This window comes from Macaca nemestrina, chromosome 4 (genome assembly GCF_043159975.1).
Source record: "Macaca nemestrina isolate mMacNem1 chromosome 4, mMacNem.hap1, whole genome shotgun sequence".
Classification (NCBI taxonomy): Eukaryota; Metazoa; Chordata; class Mammalia; order Primates; family Cercopithecidae; genus Macaca; species Macaca nemestrina.
In genome coordinates this window covers 93,143,074-93,159,802 of record NC_092128.1, presented here as the reverse complement: position 1 = coordinate 93,159,802, position 16,729 = coordinate 93,143,074, and the positions used below count along the sequence as shown (strand labels likewise).

General features: G+C 41.6%; 1 long non-coding RNA gene across 2 annotated transcripts in view; it reads left to right on the top strand.

Moving 5' to 3' along the window:
- The window catches only part of LOC112425496 (uncharacterized), a 109,620-nt gene extending 95,602 nt beyond the window's left edge, over positions 1-14,018 (top strand). For both annotated transcript variants that reach the window (XR_003016573.2, XR_011622227.1), the window contains one exon: positions 5,747-14,018. This is a non-coding gene — a long non-coding RNA (uncharacterized lncRNA). The remainder of the gene's footprint in view (positions 1-5,746) is intronic.
- The last annotated feature ends 2,711 nt before the right edge of the window (positions 14,019-16,729 follow it).

The window sequence follows — 16,729 nt, the reverse complement described above, 5'->3', positions numbered from 1 at the left end:
TTAAGCAAAATGGCTGCCAGTTAGTGTTCAGAGCACTATGCAAATCAGTTGAAAACTCAGAAGTTCAGTCCATCCATCAGTTTTGCTTCATATGATGCCAACTGACTGTTTTTTTATGAATCTTATTTGTCTCATTGCATTGACTGACTTTGGGCCTGAATTGACTTAATTGCAGGGTTGCTTTTGATATATGGTAGACAGCAATTGCTCTCTTAGGCTATGATCAAACGCAACAAATACAGGCCATGGATAATACTGGATGGCCCCAGTTGGTGGGTGGCTTGCTAACTTTTTCTTGCAAAATAACTTACTGCTGCCAATCTAGCAGTTAGTTGTTTTAAAAAGCATATGAACAATACAGAGTACAGCATTCTCTTTGGTGTATTAAATTTTAATGTATCATACCAAATCATTGTGACACTTCACCCAGGGCAGAGTTTTGATAGGTAAGGTTATGATGACCTTAGAGACATAGGCAATGAGCTATTCTGGAATACCCACCTTTGGTCTTTTGCTTTGAAGAGTTCCATTTTTAAAAAAAGCATTAAATTATGTTTTATGACTGTAAAAATATTATTATAATGAATATTTGAAAATCTCACCTACCCAGAGGTGGTGACAGTTAATACTTTACTGTAGTTCCTTCCAGCATTTTTTCTACATATTTTTTACTAATTGAAATGATCCTGTATCCTGATGTGATTTTTTTCTTTTCACTTAACAGTTTGTACTCTGGTGATTTTTTTTCTTTACTGAATATGATAACTCAAGTATTTTCCCATATTATTATAAACTCTTCACAAACATTTTTAATGGTATTCTTTGGTATGAATGTTGAAGAGTTTACTTAAACATTCTCTGATAATGAGACAGGTAGTTCCCTATCATTTATTATTAAAAATACTCCACAATTGAACATCTCTGTACATTGTCTTTTCCACATCCTAAATTATTTTCTTAAGCTAGTGGAATTATTTAGCCGAAGGTGGTAGATATTTTTCAGGTATCTGGGACAAATGGCCAAATTTTATTTCTAAAATGATGTCCTCCTTTATATTTAATCCAACAGCATGCAAGTAGATTTGTCCCACCATGCCCAGATGAGCACGAAATAATGTTCTTAAAATATATTTCCTGTTTTAATTGGTGAAAATTATAGCTCTTGAAATTTACATTTTCTGATTATTCTTAGGGTTGAATATATTTTCATTTGTTTAGTAATTTTTCAAAGAGGTGGTGAACTAGTTTGTTCATGCCCTTTGTTATTTACATATTGAGATCTCCCTATGTTTTTATTACAGATTTCTATGAAATTTTTACAAACTAAGTAAATTAACTTTTTGCCTTATGTATGGCAAATGTTATTGTTAATTTAGTCTTTGTATTTTATTTTATTTTGTGTTACAGTGTGTAAAATCTTTATATATCATCCCTTTGTTATTTTTCACATTAAATGTAAGTTTGGGAACCAGAGATTGACAGAAGATAGTCAAGGTATTAGTACTTACTTTTAACAGTGTTATTTAGGTATAACTTGCATACCATAAATTCATTTATTTTATTATTTTTTACTTTTTAGAGACAGGGTCTCATTCCACTGCCCAGGCTGGAGTGCAGTCACGTGATCATGGCTCACTGCTGCCTTGACCTCCTGGGCTCAAGTGATCTTCCCAACACAGTCTCCTATTTAGCTGGGACTACAGGTGCGTGCCACCACACCTGGCTAATTTTTGTACAGACAGGGTCTTCCTATGTTGCCCAGGCTGGTCTTGAACTCCTGGACTCAAGTGATTTGCCTACCTTGGCCTCCCAAAGTGCTGGGATTACAGGTGTGAAACACTGTGCCTGGCCTATTTCAAATATACAATTCAATGATTTTTAACAAACTTACACAGTTGTGTAAACTCCACCACAATCTAACTTTAGAACATTTTTATCATCCCCTTCCAGAAAAACCTCATGCTCCATTGAGTGACTACTCTGCATTCCTAACCCCAGTCCTAGGCAAACATCAGCTTTCTGTCTGTATGGATTTCCCTATTCCTGGACATGCCATATAAATGGAATCACAAATATAGGGTCGTTTTTGACTGAGTCCTTTTACTTAGTACAATGTTTTTAAGGTTTAGACATGTTGCAGTATGTATCAGTATGCCATTTCTTTTCATTGCTGAATAATAGTCCACTGATGGATATGCCATGGTTACTCACTCATCCATTGGTGGGCATTTGGGTTGTGTGCCCCTTTTGATATTTTGAATAAGACCACTATGAACATTCATGTGCAAGATTTTGTGTGCACATATATTTTATTTCTCTTAAGTAGATACCTAGGAGTGGAATTGCTGGAACATATGGTAAATTTATGCTTAACGTTTTAAGAAACAGCCAATTATCTTCCAAAGTGGCTGCCCCATTTTACACTCTCATCAACAGTGTTCCAGTTTCTCTCCATCCTTGCCAGCACTTGTCATTGTCATTGTAATTTTTCACACTGAGCTCTTTCACTTGTCTCTGTTTTGTTTCGTTCTATAATGTAAGGCAAGGATTTAAAATAATTTCCCCTTATCCCATTTGTTTGTGATGTCTTTTTATTGTATTAAATTCATATTTAAATGAAGTTTTTTATGATCTCTTCTCTCCAAATATCTCCGTTCACACCCTTCACTGTAAGGCTTTGTCTTTTTTCTTCTCATCTGAACAAAAATAAGCATTTCCTAGAGATTTTGTCATATGAAATGCTAGGATAAACTAATGTGACTGATTTAAACTGTCAGTGACTGCTTCAAATCTTTTTGAAATAGTGGGATAAAAATCCCCTTTAAAAAATTACATAAATATTTGGGAGGCCAAGGCAGGTGGATCACCCGAGGTCAGGAGTTCGAGACCAGACCGGCCAACATGGTGAAACCCCATCTCTACTAAAAATACAAAAAATCAGCCAGGTGTGGGAGTGGGTGCCTGTAATCCCAGCTACTCAGGAGGCTGAGGCAGGAGACTCGCTTGAACCTAGGAGGTGGAAGTTGCAATGAGCCAAGATCACGCCACCGCACTCCAGCCTGGGCAATAAGAGTGAAACTCCATCTCAAAAATAAAATAAAACAAAACAAAACAAAACAAAAAATACACAAATAAGCAAGTTTATCTTCAAAGGACTCACCTTGCATATTCTAGTGACATTGTTGCTCAAGCCATTTGGGGAACTATTCTTTTAGAATTGCGTGGCAGAGCCCGTAGCATGTTATTTTGGCTCTCCTTTGTGGTTACAATGTTTGTAGCAGGTGGATTTTACTTTTAGAGCACAAAGTCATGGACAACTAAGCATACTCGGTAAGGTGGCTGATTGAATTGAACCAGAAATTTGGACTCCACAGTGATAGCCACACACATACATGCACAGGCAAATACATGTGCACACACGCACACACACTAGGTTGTTTTTTCTGCACATTTCCTAGATTAAACCAGAAAACAACTCTAAAATTAGAGCTATCAATATTTTTAAGTGATAACACAGTTGAATGAGAGAATAATCTTCAATGGTAACATCATTAAAAATAAAAATATTCAAATGAGAAATACGAGTTCTACCATATTTGTTTAAAAGTGTATCCAGCTATTTGATAGTGATGTTTAATTTCAAAGTTAATTGTGATAATTCTAAATTCAAAGTTTTATCCCTATTGCAGATTTTCCCATGGGAGGTTCTAGTAACAAAGTGGGGTATATGTTGAAAGAAGAGGTCCTCACCTTGGTTTTAAGCTTCTTTTGGGTACCTAATGAGTTTCTGGTCTCATTGGCACCATATGTTAAACTCAATGAATAGCAAGGGTATCTATGCTGGTTGTAGCCATCCTCTGAATGCTAATGATTCATGTTTCTTAAAGTTTAGAAAAATCATTTTACTTTTGATTTGCTGGGCTTCCCCCTGTTATATCTGTATTCAAAAGGGATGTTGGATTGACAACACCAAAGCTCTCCTTGAGGCCAAAAAGTAAGTATACAGAACTGAGCTAGAACATCCATGGAACTGCTTAGCTATGCCTGCAGGCAACAGGGAGAAACCCCAAAGGGTCTAACTCTACTGCCTTGTAGACAGTGTAGATGAAGCAGCTTCCATTGTGAACTCCTTGACATGCTGTGTGGCTTCTGACACCTCCCCATGCCTCAGTTTCCTCAACTGCCAAATGGGCACAGAAGGACAAATACTTGTCTCACAAGGCATGGCAAAGTTGAAACACAATGGTGCTCAGCACAATGTGTGGCACATATTAAGCTTTCAAATAATGGTGACATTGCCATCATCGTCATCACCCGTCATTATCATTGTCTTTATAGCCCTTTCAGCACCCGCCACAGTGCCTATTTCATAAAAGCACAATAAATGTTCTCTCATATTACTGTCATCCTTGTATCCTTTTCATCACTTAGCACAGAGCTTGGCATGCAGCCAGTATTCAATAGATGAATATGAAGCAAGGGCAAGAATCCACTTTTAACAATGTGCTTGCCAGACATAACTGATATTGGATATTCAGAAAAGTGACATTGAACATTATTTTTCTAATTAATTAAAACCTTCCTATTCTTCTAGTATGTGCTCTAAGAGAGAGGCAGTAGAGTGTGGTTACAAGTACAGATGGGAGAGCCCCAGACTATCCGGGTGCAAATCCCGGTTCTGCTGCTTGTTTGCTATGGAGTCTGGGATAATTTCCCTATTTGCTCTGTGCCTCAGTTTCTTCATCTGTAAGATAATAGTTCCTTCTTCACAGGGTTGTTTGAAGGATCAGAGAGTTTATACATGTAAGTGATTAGAATATGCCAGGCAAGTACCAAGTACCATATAAGTATATGCCCAGGAAGAGAAGAACTTTAAAAAGGGTTGAGGCAGAGCCCTCCTTCTCAGAGAAGCTCTCAAGTCCTCAAGGATCCAGGTATGCCCACAAGCCATGCAAGAGTATGAAGGAAAAATCAATTGTATGTGACGAACTGAGAGCAGAAGCCATGATATGCTGAGACAGGTTTAACAACCAGCTCTCTGGGAGAACAAAGCTGGATTTATAGCTTCACCAATTACTGTGGTGTAAATACTCCTGCCACGGCTGACTTCAAGCCACCCCTGTGACTTCCCTGAATGTGAAGCTGAGAAAAGATGCAAAAGATGCATACGATTGGTTCTTGCAGGCTGATATGAGCAGGCTGTGGGATACTACTGGGTGGAAACTTCAACAATCCAAGGGAGAACACCATGGACTGAGGATAGCACTGAGTGCTTTATCATCCCCCAGGCTGGAGGATGCCACCTGGTTCTGGGGACAAGACAGTAGGCCAGAGGAAGAAGCCACTTTTACACACTTCCTTTTACTGTGCCTGCTGTTTAAAAGATCCTTTTATTACCCAATTCATAAGTTCAGCCAGTGAGTCACCATCATTGATCAGTCAATCGTTGCCCTTGAGCTTGCCAGTCAACAGAACAATTATGAAGACAATTAAAGTTTGTTGTGTTTGAGAAAGAGATAGGAATGGGGTGGGACTCTCATTGTCTCACAATGTAGTCTTCTTTAGACATCTCAGGGAGAAAGACCACACCAGAATTCTAGGCCTAGCTTTGCCCGGACTCCCTGGTGACTTTAGAAAAGCATGTATGCTTGCCATTTCTCATGTTTTGCATAATAAAATGGATGCAATCATATAGTGATAGTCACTACTTCTATACATCAACTCTTTCCTGCTGTCTGCCTTCCAGGTACATGGTAAGATCAACTTCCTGACCTTGTGACAGATCCTGCCAGTAACACGAGAGGAAACGAGAATGAGGCTTTGGAGCACAACATTGGATTGCTCATGCAGAACACTGCCCAGTGCCCTTTCCCTTTGCCATAATGAACAGCCGTGCTGCAGGTGACGGCTGCTCTGTCAACGTGGATCCTGCAGGTCAGATAACATGGCATGGATCCCCCAGCAGACCATGAGAAAGCAAACAAAAAGTCCATATGTGTTGTGCTAATCCACTGAGATTGTGTTGGTTGTTATGGAGCCTAACCTAACCTATCCAGACACAAGGATCAGACATGAGAATCAAATGTGTTTATAAAGAGTTGGATGGAAATACTCTGACAGCATTAAAAGACTCTCCCCAAGGAAGGAATTCACATCTCTTAATTATCAAGTAGGCGCAACAGTTTGGGGTAACTCATTCTTTGAAAGTTACTTGCAATTTTATTTCTTTGAAATGGAAACTGAACTCTGAGGAACGCATCTGATAGCAGGATTTCACAGTGGGTCACATTTGCTTTTCACTTTCCTGGCACGGTGCTGGAGAGCAGCCAGGTGCAAGCCCGTGGTGGTGTTTCCGGAAGTGTTAGGAGGGGAGATATTTTTCATTCTTATTTAGGAAAGGAACAGCTACCATATAGCAACAGCATCACCTTCCCAGCAACAGTAAGAATGGCCATTTCTTGACTGCCTGTTTACCAGGACTTCAAATGCAAAGAAATTTAACCCCTGGAACACCTCACCCCAATATTCTGAGAGTTAAAGTGTGTCAAATGTCATATGGAATGAAAGCATGGAAGCCAAAATTCAAACCAAGTCCGTCATAGACTCTTAGTTAGGTTTTCCCAGGATGACAACCTGAGATGATGACTCAAGTGGAGGCAGTTTTTTGAGCAGTGGGAAGTGACTCAGGAAATGAAGGCAATCAGAAAGGGGTGCATTGTTATATCAGCTGCTTGTATCGGCTATGTACAACTGTGCCGAAGTCCCAAGCGAAATAGTACAAAACTCACATCCCAGAATTATTCCACTCAAGTGCCGAGGGAGCTGGGGTACTTTCACGCAAACACCTGAGAGTTGCTGGTGGAGGGCTGCCCCAGGGTCATGGTGGCTTACTGCTTGGGGAGAAAAAGCCCTCAGGCTCAGAGTTGTAGACTCCGGTGACTAGAGGTCATCTCTTATGCATGAATGTCCAAGGGATAAGGGTGGAGTTGATGACAGCATTTGCTCCAGGCTCCAAAGCCTGTGGTGTCTCCACAACTCCACCCTGCTCAGCTCCCTTGGTCCCTGGTCATGGCAGGCTCCTGGGCACATTTCCCCACCTGCCCCTCTAGGGACAGGAAACCTCCCTGTGGCTCCAGAGGGTGCTTCTGGAGACCATCTGGCGCCCAGCGAGTAGAGGAGCGAGGTCTTGGATGAGACCGCTTTAAATGGAGATGATGGTGTCCACCTAACAGGGTGGATGGGAGGATTAGCTGAGGACATGTGGCATTCTTAGAACAGTGTCTAGCACATAGCAAACAGGCAACACACAGCTGAGGTGGCATTGAGGACAACATGTGGAGCAGGAGAGGATGAAGGAAAGAAGTCCGAAGCTGGGAGGGAGGGAACACTAGGAAGAGGAGGAGAGAGAGGGACAGAGGAGCAGTTGCAGAACACAGAGATAGAAAGGCTTCTGTCACAATGCATCCTTCACACTGGCCAGGAGCACCAGCAAACCATTGTTCTCTTCCATTTTTTCAAGGCTTGGGAGTGGTATACCTCCTTATCAACTAGAACAGTCTGAGATAGCTTCCTGCAACATCTGTAGCCCTTGTTCCTGCTGAAGGGTGCGTTCCTGATGTTGCCACCACTGAAATGAGTGAGATGAACAAGCTCCAGCTGCAATTCTGTGATTCAGAACAGCCTAGGTGGGCTTTCTACATGGCGACTTCCATTAACCCTCAGGCCCAGAATTTAATGTTTGCTTGTATGATCTTGCCTGTTTAGAGAGTCCTGAGAGTGTGTGTGTGTATGCATGCATGTATGTTTAACTTGCAGGATGTATATAATTTCAGATATTCTGGAAAATAATTGCTTTTGATTAGGACAAACGGCAGTCACCATTTCCTACTTTCACTGGAAGTTACAGGAGAAAAGCAATGGCTTAATCACAGCACAGGTGTTTTGGATTAGGCATAAGGCAAAATTTCTCTTTCAGATGGATTTGATAAACCCTGGAATGGATTGCCCAGAGAAATTTTGAAGCCTCTTTCTCTGGAAGCTTTTAAAAATAGAATAGATGCTCATCTGCCTGAGAGAGTTGAAGTGTAATCCTATCCGAAGTATGGCATGATGGATTGGCTGCGGGGTGGGAATGGGAGAGAAAGAGATTTCCTTTCTACTGAGATCTGCTGATAAGTATTTCATTTCACTTTCCAGAGCACTGCAACATTACCGGTCTTATCTGATTTTAAAAGTCACTAATGTTCATTATTTAAAATTCAAAGAAGTACAGAAAAATATTAAAAAGTGAAAATTAAAATCCTATAATCCACAGGAAACCAATAATGACTTAGTTTTGGTATACATATTTTCTCCAGACTTTTTATGCAGAAATGCAGATAGAGTATCCAAAAATTGTATCATACATTGCATGCTTTTGTAATCTAGCTTTCACACTTCATGTATTGTACACTCATTTTCATGCCAACAAATACTGTTTTCCATTATTTTGGGTGGCTAAAGAATATCCCACAGTGTGCATGTAGCATAATTTATTTAGCGAGTTTTCTATGGTGGAGGTTTGGCTTGCTTTTCCTGTAAATCCTTGTACATATGTCCTTGTGGAGTTGTCCAATTATTTCTTAAGAATAAGTTTCTAGAAGTGAAGTTGTCGTGTTAGGGAACGGCTTTTTAAAATTTTGTTACCTATTGCTAGATTCCCCTGCAGAAAGGTCCTATGAATTTACATTCCCATCAGTAATGTTTGAGAGAGTCTGTTTCCCACTTTCTAAATAACACTGGCTACTGTCCATGTTCACTGGCTACTCTCAATATTCTAACCTACATTTCTTTAAATTCTGGAAAGGCTGAGGTTTTGAAGGGTTTCAGTCATTTGTATTTCTTTTATTATTTGTCTTTTGTGTCCTTTGCCCATTTTTTTATTGAGGACTTTGATATATGTGTGTTTATACACGCACACACACACACTTTCCAAGCTGTCTTTTAAATGTACTGATTTTGGATATGTTGTACAGAAGTTTGTTATACAGAAGATTATTCTTAGGGCTACATTACTTATAACTAAAATTCAAGGACCTTTTAGAATCTCAACCATAACTGCATCACCTGCTTCTGGGCCAGATGAGGTCTAAGGTAAAGTCATCATACAGTACAGGGTGGAGTATGGGTAGCTAGGAAGGATAAACAGACACGACCAGTACATGTTCTATGGAATCAGGCCAGGGTTCCCTGTCATGAACAAAGTCAGAGTCACTGCGTTTGACAATAGGTCATGAACCAAGTCTTCCACACATGGAGCACATGGTGGTGGGTAGAGGCAGAGAAGACAGACAGAGAGAATGTAGAGAAGTGGTCCTTCCATGCTAGTTTCTTGGTTCCCCTTCATCTAAAGGTAGCAGTGTCTTCCCCTTCTTGGTACCCTCTCCTCCCCTCCCCTTCTCCACACAAAGTGCATATCCTAAGAGGCTTTATTAACCAGGACTATTGTTGGTTCTTTCTTTTCCCCTTCTCCAGGCTAAGGAGAAGAGGGACATTAACATTTTTTTATACTTGATGACTTAAGGCAAGACTTAACTGCACATAGGCAAAGCAGACAGAGGGGAAGGACCAGGGCTTTCTTCTGGGGATGGGGATGCTTCTAGGTAGAAGGACTCTGAGACAGGTGTAGGGGAAACAGAACTTTGCATCACGCTTTGGTTACAAAGATGGATATAACCAGGACTACATCCCAGTTTTTCTGACCAGTTTCTTTCTGCTCACCCTTCATCAACTTAGCTGTTTAGCTTGCAAGTGTTGTGAGTTTTTTAAAATAGCGATTATCTTCTTCATTTCACTCAAAGTAAAATCCAGATTCCTTATCTTAGTCGATTTTGTGTTGCTATAGAAGAATACTGGAGACTGAACATTTTTAAAGAAAAGAGGTTTACTTAGCTCATGGTTCTACAGGCTAAGAAGTTCCAGGGCATGCCCCTAGCTTCTGGTGAGAGCTTTTGTGCAGCATCACAACATAGTAGGAGATGGTCAAAGGAGAAGTGGATACATGCGAAGACAGGATGATGGCATCCTGGCTTTATAACAACCCAACATCATGGGAATAAATCTATTTCCCTGAAAACTAATACAGTCTTTTGAGAGCAAGAACTCACCACAGCAAGAACAGCACCAAGACATTCATGAGGGATCCACCCCTGTAGCCCAAATACTTCCCATTAGGCCTCACCTCCCAACACGACATTGGGAATCAAGTTTTCAACATGAGTTTTAGTGGAAACAAACTATATCTAAACCACAGCAGGCTCCATGCAGTGTTACCTCGACTATCTCTTTTATCCCATTTCTCATCCCTTGCCCTGGATCATTCTATTCCAGTTTTTCCTTGAATGTGCCAAGTGCATGCTTACCCCTAGGCTTTTGCACTTGCTGTACCTCTTGCTATCTAGGAAGTGTGTTTCAGAAAATAGATTCCAGATGTCAGGGTGGCTTCCTGAGCTGGACCCCAGGACCAAAACAGTGGTGACTGATGGGAAAGGAGTGAACCCAAGCTCTAGCAGGGAACGCGGCCAAGCAGCTCACCAGGGCAGGGAGTTGGCACAAGGGCCCAGGTGAGGATTCAATAACTGGGACTAGATTTCCTTAACTCCTCCAAGTGCATCTGTCCACTGCAAGTCTGGCCCTACCCACAAGTGGCAACCTTTCTCTTTCACCAGCCTCCCTTCTGAGCTCATGCCCTGACCCTCATTGTGCCAGCCCCCATGCTTGCTCCCTTGCTCCTTGTTCCTCCTTCTCCCTACTCTGCCCCCTTCCTTACCAATATTCACATCCCTCTTCATCCCATACTAACTCCTGCTGGCCAAAGAAAATCTCTGTTCCCTTCTAGGTGTATGGTGGTCTGTGAAGCACCTGAACTCAGCCAAGTCCCCCAGGCAGGCACATCCACTGGGTACGCCCCCCCGTCTGGGAGCTGGCTGGGCAGGAACACAGTGTGGGAACTTGCTTTAGAAGCAAGACCGAAAGTTAGTTACTAGAGCTGGACTGCAAGATCAGAGCTGGGCTGGGAACAAGTGTGAGCTGATGCTGATCTCGAGAGGGCTGGACAAAATATTGGAAATCCCTGCATCTCCTGGCTGGGATTATCCCAGAGCACAGGACAGTGTTGAGTGGAAGGTGGTGGTCAGATGGCTCCAGGTCTGGATGGAGGAATGAAGTGGACAGGGATGCTAGTCATGATATTTACCGGTTCAGCACAGGCACTGACCAATCCAAATCAATGAAACTTCCCTGGAGCAGGTCTTAGAGGCCCCTGTTGAGCCAGGTGTACTCCTTTATGTGCCGGACTGTAGGGAAGATTGAGGGAAAATTGAAGATTACCTGGCCGAGGAAAGACAGTCAGACAGGGAGAGCCACAGCAGCTTCTCCCGTGGGTATGAAGGGCTTCTCAGAATGGAGCAGATTTTTCCTAAATCTAAATGACCAATTTCTTTGCAAAGAATATATGGAAAACCAACAACAAAAAAAAAACACAACCTTGCATAAAGCAAAGCCTTCAAGTATCAAATTCCTGTCTAAAATGTTTCAAGAGAATTAAACATCTTAGGATAAGGTCTTATTTTCTCAATAAAGTCGTAATTAGCAAAACCCAAAGAAACATCTGAGCAAGCACATCTGGGAACACCAAGCCTACTGTAAACATCCACAGGACGGTGGACAGAAGGCCTGAGGGTGTGATGACGTCCAGCACTGACTGGCTCACAGGGTCGCTGTGACTTGCCTGGCCCCATGACCAGGACTGACCATGAAGCATTTCATGGCTGGTCCATCCCCAGCAGTTAAATTTGCTGCAGATATGCTAGGCATTATTTGTTGCTGCTGTTTTAGAAGATCCACCAGGCTCAATTTTTCCGGGGTGCTATTCAGCCAGCCTGTGGACATGCTAAGGGATTTTCCCTTAGGAACCCACTGGTCAGCCAAGGAGGGATTTTTCAGAGAGCTGCAAATTTCCAAGCCCTAAAACTCCCTGGATATGACATGTTCATTTAGGAGATTAGTTTAGGAAAGGAAGATAAGGAGAGAGAGGCTTATGCAGTACCCCATCTGCCAGGCTGCCAGAGGCTTCTCCTCCCCCACTTGAAGAAGAAGAGCGTGACATCGGAGAAAGAGAGAGATGGAGTTTACACACACTGGTTTGGTTATTTTGGCTAAAAAACCTGATCTTTTTATTCATAGTTGATGCGTCTAATTCCTGGCCCATACCAAATTTTTCTATTTATTTAGGATAGGACCAAGAGATTGTTTTAAAAGATCCCTAGGTAATTACTGGCTTTGCTCCCCTTAATATTTCATCATCCTCTGTGTGCCAGGCACTGTGCTGCACCTAGGGATACAGGGTGATGACATGATCGGCACCGATGGGATGGAGCAGTCAATTCAATCAAAATGCCCAAGTTAATAGTGTGTGATGGCTCTTTGAACAGGATATTAAAGTAATTACTTGAAAAGGAGAAAATTCAATTAATCAACCAGGTGTTATATCTAGAAAAAGCCAGATAATCAGATTGATCTGCTTTTCCTGAATTGACAAATTAATGTTTTGTACCATGTAGAGATAGTCTCCTGCTTTGGAAAGGTTGTTTCGATATAAATTCCTGGGTTCTCACCCCAGATCTCCTGAATCAGAATCTCTTCCTGCCAGATTTTTCCGAAGCAGTGGTTCTCAACCTTGGCTGCACATTAGAATTACCCAGGGGGCTGTTAAACAGCCCAGGCTGCACCCCAGACCCACTAAATTAGAATCTCTCAAGAGGAATCCAGGCATCAATAATTTAAAATGCTCCCCGGGATGTTCCAGTGCACAGCCAGGGTTAAGAATCACTGAGTTAAGTTGCATGGGACGAGGCAGGCATCGGGATCCTTGAAAAGCTTCCCATAGGTTTTAATGTGCAGAAATTACAGAGCATGCCCTCGGAGCAGTTACCTGTATGAAGGGCATGTGAGCATTCCTTCTGAGTTCTTGGAGCTGTTTGCTGGAGTAGTGAGTCATGGTGAAGTTTTGCCCAGCAAATAATGTTTATGGAGAGACTAGCAGCCCTGTGCCCATTTATGTTTCTAACAACAGTCAGGAAATCCTCACCAACCAAATCCTTAGTTTCTAATATTTGTCTTGGTTGTATGTCATGATTGATAAGGATGAGTGTCTCTCCTCCTCCCAGAGTATCCCCAAGTGCATCCTGCCTCTCTTCTCTCTGCCTCTCTCTCTCCCTTTGCCCTTTCTCTCTCCCTCTCCCCTCTACATTCTCTGCCAGAGCTCAGGCCCTCCTGGGCTTCACCCTCAGGGACTTGTGTGAGAGCACCTGCTATTCAAACCAATCAATCCTTATTCACATAAAACTAAGGGAATCATCATCTACTTTCCCCAGAAAGCACTTGGGTTTTAGTAGGAGCCTTTGGAGAGAATTTTTTAAACAGACAAGGCAAAAACTTACCTCCAGCCCAGTCTTGGTCTAGAATCTGTCTTTATACAGCACTACAGGCAACCACAAAAAGCAGAGCAGAGTTCTGTGAGAGTTGAAGCCTTCTTGTCGTTGCTGCCTTAGAACAAAGCAGGATCTCCCCTGGGATCCTAGTCATTATGACAAGTCCAAAGGAAGAAATTGGAGGCTGGTGGGACTTCCAGTGGCCTCAAGCTATATCCACTGGTGGAGACAGCCCTGCTTTACCATTAGAAAGTAGTCAGAAAGCACAGGATTAACAATGGGAAAGCTGAAAATGAGAAAACTATTCTTGTTTATTTTTCCTACTTCCATCCCTGCTTTCGGTAGAGTTCCATCTTTCCTAGACAGACCAGACCTTCTGAGGTTAGTGCCCTGGTCATGCTCTGGAAGGGAATATTCTGAGTCTGTGACATTTCTAAGTCAAAAAGGACCTAACATGCTTCTCCTTTACTGTAATTGTTTTATTCAAGCCAACCTAATTTGGCATTGTTTCTTCTCCTCCTTCTCCTCCTTCTGCTCCTTCTCCTCCTCCTCCTCCTCCTCTATGTGATTTAAACCTTTCCTGGTCATGGATCTCTTTGAGGAATTTGGTGAAATCTCTGAACCAGTATCCCCCCAAAATCTACCAAAATATTTAAAAATCTGTTTTCAATTTCAAAAATTCATGACCCTCCATACCCATCCATGGACCTAAATTAAGAATCCATATATAACAACAGCCCACAGAGAAAAGCAGAGATTCCCACTAGACGCCTATACCCCAGGCTATTCTATTGGTACTAATTGTTCAGAACACTCCTTGTACTTGCCCACCTCCAATTAAAGAGCACTACAGGCAACTCCTAAATGGAACAGACTTTGCACAGGAAATGAAACTTTTTAATCTCCACTGTCTTGGCATTGAGGAAAAACCCCCAGGGTAGACCAGGCATGGTGGCAAGTCCCCTGGGTTTGGAATGGCCTTCTCTACCCCCGTCATCACCCATGATCTCTTATTGAAATGCTACCCATACAAGGCCAGTTCAAATGTCACAACTTCCCAGACAGTCATCTCAACCCTTCTCTGCACTCCCTGCCTTTCCTTCCTCTTGGAATGGGATGGTCCCATTATCTTGCCTTCTTTATTGTAAGATTAATACATTATGGGGAGAGGTTGTCTTACCTTTGTATGCTCTGTAGTACAAACTTTATTGCCTGGGCTCTAACAGAAGTCATTTGCTGTTGTTTAATAAACTTAGAAATGAAATGTGATGTGGCCACTCACTGCCTCCATTCTCCTAATCCATGAGATATAAGGAAGCATTCCCCATTCAGCAGGAGCTCTGCCCAACAGTTGAATTGTAGAGTTTGCGTAGCTCAGCTGACTGCTCTTGGAAATTACTGGCCAGAAACAGAAAAAAAAGCTTGGAATTCTAACTCATTTGTAGGTGGATCATAGATGAATGTGTCTGGTCACCTTGGCCACCAAAGTGACCATTCTAGGAAGATTATCAATCATGTTTAGGCTGGTCAATTCAGTGGGTGGGTACTTCAGGTCCTGTTGGTGAATCTGACATGCTAATGAGTGAACTGATGTAGAACTGGACCACAAATATCAAGAGTCATTCACCTAAGAAGGCCTCGTTTCTGGGAGGGACTGGATTCTTTGGAAATAACCACAAGGATTTGGGAGCTGATTTTAAATGAAGGAATACTTAATACATACAGTAACTTGTCTGGTAACTTCTCCTTCTAACTTGTCTTGTCCACAACCCCTTGCTCCTTAACCCCATCTGTATATAACTCATCAGTTGAACAAGCAGTACTTATGGGACAGAACCAGAAAGACAAGACAATTTTATTTTTGTTTCCCACTGTCCTTTTAAAACCTGTTCAATGTGGTTACCTTCCCCCTGTTCCTTGATGAAAACTCAGAATAATATCACAACTTTTCTGGTCATTCTCAGGTAGAAATCTTCCAGTGACTTTGTCACAAGTAGTTTCAATTCAGACATGAATTTCTTCCCCTCCCTCAGTGACCCAGAAGGAGCAAAAATTGGTGGTTTGTTTCTTTCTGTGTCTGATATTCCTACTCTTCCTCGAGCTAGCTAAATCTTGTGAGCCACATTTTCTGTACTTTCAGGATTGAAGCAGAAGGAAGGTTGGAGGACAGATAAAGTCATACATAACTAGTGTTTTCCTAAGATGGCATCACGTTCTCTAGACCTTTCTCTTGAAGTTGCTTTCCTAGGTTCTCCTGGGCCTTTCTGAATACAATCTCCCTGATTTTGATAGTAGCTCTCCTTTGATTGGCTTATTCTGATCCCCTTCATTGTCTCCCCGCCTGTTTTGACACCCCCTAACCTCTTCCCCTGGGACTCCACCTCCTTAGGTAGAATGCACAAGCCAACATTCCTACCAGTTTCCACTTCTGACCCCTAGGACTCATGGGCCTTGGATAGGCTGATAGAAAGTTACTTCCTAGATGTGGTTGTTCACCCTGCTCCCAGTCCCCTGGGTCCCTATAGAGAACACATGTTAATCTTTCTGAGTGGGGACTATCATTTGGCAGCTCCATTTGTAGTTTTTTGAGGAACCTCCATACTCTTCTTCGTAGTGGCTGTACTAGTTTACATTCCTACCAATAGTATATAAGAGTTCCTTTCTCTGCATCCTTACCAGCATTTGTTATTTTTTGTCTTTTTGGTAATAGCCATCCTAACTGGGGCAAGATGATACCTCATTATAATTTTGATTTCCATTTCCCTGATGACTAGTGATGTTCAGTATTTATTCATAGATTTCTTGGCCATATGTGTACCTTCTTTTGAGAAATGTCTGTTCAGATTATTTGCCCATTTTAAAACCAGATTGTTTATTTTTTTTACTGCTGAGATGTTTGCTTTCTCATATATTCTGAATATTAATCTCTTATCAAATGAATAGTTTGCAAATATTTTCTCCCATTGCGTAGTTTATCTTTTCACTCTGTTAATTGTTTCCTTTGCTGTGCAGAAAAGCTTTAGTTTGATATAAATCCTTACTAATTATAATCCTTATTAATAATCATATATAGTTTATATATAATAGCTATAATCCTTATTAATAATAATTAAAATAATAATGCTTATTTTTGCTTTTGTTGCCTGTGCTTTTGAGGTCTTATTAAAGAAAATCTTTTCCCAGACCAATGTTCTGAAGCATTTCCCCTGTGTTTTCTTCTAAGAGTTTCATAGTTTCAGATCTTACATTTAGGTCTTTGA